Consider the following 3,458-nt stretch of genomic DNA (forward strand, 5'->3'; position numbering starts at 1 on the left):
GACACCCTTCTGGAAAGAAAGCTCTCTGTTTGGGTATCAGCTTTCACAAGCAAGTTGTGAATCCAGACACTGAATTTCATGAGACACAATTAAACCTCAGGGAAAGTAATAATAATTTCAAAGACCAAAATCAAGTCTTTGAAAAAGTATGATAAAAATTTTGTTTATTTTTATTGGCATTATGTGTATGCATTGATAGATTCACAGGAATAAATTCAGTTCACAGGAACTTTATTCTTACTATTGGATCACGTGATTTTTTTATTGAAGCAGACTGTTGTGATTAAATCGTACTCATAAATTTCCCAATTAAACAGGGAGATGCTTTTTTTTTTTTTTATTAGTTGCTATTGTCCTGAAGGTCTCACTGCTCCAGGAAGATGTGTTTTTACCGGTGGAACAAGAGAGTCAGAGAACTGCTCCCTTCAGCAGCAGATATACTAAAATTGGGATGATACAGAGAAGATTGGCATGGCCCCTGCGTAAGGATGCCACGCACATTCGTGAAGCATTCCATAAAAACAAAAAAAGACAGTCAAGGAGGTGGGGAGAGCAGGAAAGATACTGAAGCTCCCCTCAGTGCAGCGGTGGTCAGACTCAAGCCTGAGTCAAGTTCCTACAAAGCAGGCTTCTTCCAGGTCAGCTGGCAGGCCTGCCAAGGTCATGTAACCTGTCTACAGTCAGGGGGAGTGCTCTGCAGACACTCCCTATGGCCATCAAACTTAAGCTGCTTCTTCTGATAGGAAGCATGAGTGGAAAATTCAGACGAGGGCGTAATACACAGTCTGTGACTGGCACAATACTGAGTAAATCCTCTGGCCCACATTCCACTGTTGCATGATTACCATGTGCAAGTGGATGGAGGAATGTAGGTAAAACTAGAGCTCAGAGGTCAGTGGTGATTAAAGGTGAATTTTTTAATGATTTGGCTTCTGTAATGAGAATGAATTGAAGAGAGAAAAATTATTGAATTCATCAAATTCAGGGAGCAGGCAGCAGGGCACTAGGTAGAGTGCACACTCGTCACTATATGCAAGGATCCCGGTTCGAGTTTCTCCGGTCTGCACCAGCAGGGAGAAGCTTTACAAGCAATGAAATATGGCTGCAGGTGTCTCTCTTTCTCCAACATCATATCCCCCTGCCCTCTCAGTTTCTCTCTGTCCTATCAAAACAGAAGAAAAAGGAAAGAAAAATAAAAAAAGGAAGGAAGTGCATGAGTCTGCCAGGAGCAGTGAATTCACCCTGCGGGCTCTGAGCCCCAGCAGTGACCCGGGTGGCAATGAAAGGAAGAATGTTCAAATTCTCCTGAGTTTAATTCACCGTCTGTATTTGAATATGAGATTCTCTCTCCTCACTAGACAAAGCATATGATTCTTCTTTTCTTTTTTTTTTTTAGTTTTTATTTTTCAGTTTTTATTTTTATTTCTTTGTTTTTTATTTATAAAATGGAAACACTGATAAGACCATAGGATAAGAGGGGTACAACTTCACACAACTCCAACCACCAGAACTCTGTATCCCATCCCCTCCCCTGACAGCTTTCCTATTCTCTATCCCTCTGGGAGCATGGACCCAGGGTCATTGTGGGAGGCAGAAGGTGGAAGGTCTGGCTTCTGTAATTGCTTCCTCGCTGAACATGGGCGTTGACAGGTGGATCCATACTCCCAGCCTGTGTCTCTCTTTCCCTAGTGGGGCAGGGTTCTGGGGAGGTGGGCTTTGGGACATATTGGTGAGGTTGACTGCCCTGGGAAGTCAGGTTGGCATTATGGTAGTATCTGGAACCTGGTGGCTGCAAAAGAGTTCAGATAGAAAGCAGAACAAATTGTTGACTAATCATGAACCTAAAGGCAAGAATATTGTGGATGGAACTTGGGGGTCTCCATTTTGGAAAAAGCTAGTAGGTCTATTTTAGGTCTATTCCAAGGGGCTCAGGACTTTACTAGTTTCTGCCTGCACCTGACCTAACTTAGGTGACCTAAGTTATTCACCTGAATAACTTAGGTGACCTAAGTTATTGTCTAGGGGGATGGTGTCACAGTTAGAAAAAGGACCAGAAAGCTGGATCAGGGAAGAGAGTAGCTCCCAAATATGGTAAAGGTGTATTAATATTGATAATTGTAAACCCCACTGATCTGATCTGGGGCCCATATTCAGCACAGGAGCCTGTGTGACCTCTGCATCCCTGTAGGTCTGAGCTCACTTTCTGTGGTCACGGCTGGGAACATTCCAGGCTGCGGCAATTTCAGGACCCATCATCCTGGGGTGATAGGCAGAGTCTGCTATTCAGCCTTCCTTTGGAGAATGGAACAGTCCCTACCATTGTTGATCTACATAGAGGGCAAGATCCAATAGGGGCCCACAGAGGGGTCCATTATGTTGCTTCTGATGGAGATGACCAGTGACAGTGGAGAGAGGGATCTGTTAGAGGTCTAGGCCCATCATGTTTGTGTAGGAATCCCAGAACTCCCTGACTAGGGCCCCAGGTGATGGGATGGCTGGGTAGTGACCAAGTATGCCAGTATCTTGCCCTTATTCAGCTTTTGTAATCCTTACTTTGTCTGACAAGGTTAGCTTTGGAGTGACTGAGGGTAGGTGAGGAGGGTATCTAGATCTAAGTAGAAACTATTTCATCAGGTACTTTATGGTGTTTTTTTTTAGGTCTTTCTGCTTGCTTGCTACATTTATTGACTCACTACAAACTAATGCAAATATTATTTCAAATACCAGCTTTAAATATTCTGCTGGAAAAAATGTACTTACTTTGTTATTGCATAACAGTCTGCTATATAATACACTTATCTGGGCTTACTGCCTGTAATTATGTGAATATGGGTATATATATTTAAGTTACCACACATTTTAATAATTTAAGAGTGATTGATCTTTAATTAACAAAAATTCTGTTTAAACTGAGGGTATGGATCCACCTGCCAATGTCCATGTCCAGCAGAGAAGCAATTACAGAAGCCAGAACTCCTGCCTTCTGCTCCCCACAAAGAATTCTGGTGCATATTATTAGAGGGATAAAGAATAAGGAATCTTCCAGTGAAGGCAATGGGACACGGAACTCTGGTGGTGGGAACTGTGTGGAATTGTACCCATTTTATCTTACGATCTTCCTAATCATTGTCAAACCACTAATAAAAAATTTAAAAAGTACTTTTTATGTAAGGGGCAAATTTAAATTCCTACAGCCTGCTTTCTGTTTTTTCTATTTTTATTTTCTGTATTTCACCACCAAACTCTCCAGCTTACCCCTTAACAGCCAAGGCACAAAGAAGAGCCCTCCACGTCCTTGGCTTTCTGTAGAAGGTTCATCCCTCTGACCGCCTCAGTGTCTGACAGTGAGGGCCGGGATGGGAAGAGCAGAGCAGAGAGGTTCTAGTTCTCAGACCACAGTCAGAAAACAGATGGCTTCCACATCCGGTTAAATAATCCGTTTGTCAGGGTGACCCAAG

At 42.8% G+C, this 3,458-nt stretch overlaps 1 non-coding gene across 1 annotated transcript; it reads left to right on the plus strand.

The window, feature by feature from the left end:
• Positions 1–416: 416 nt before the first annotated feature.
• LOC132538428 (U6 spliceosomal RNA) lies at positions 417–523 on the plus strand. The gene has a single exon (XR_009549795.1). It is a non-coding gene; the product is annotated as a U6 spliceosomal RNA (small nuclear RNA).
• Positions 524–3,458: the final 2,935 nt, after the last annotated feature.

This window comes from Erinaceus europaeus, chromosome 4, assembly GCF_950295315.1.
Source record: "Erinaceus europaeus chromosome 4, mEriEur2.1, whole genome shotgun sequence".
In the NCBI taxonomy this organism is placed as follows: domain Eukaryota; kingdom Metazoa; phylum Chordata; class Mammalia; order Eulipotyphla; family Erinaceidae; genus Erinaceus; species Erinaceus europaeus.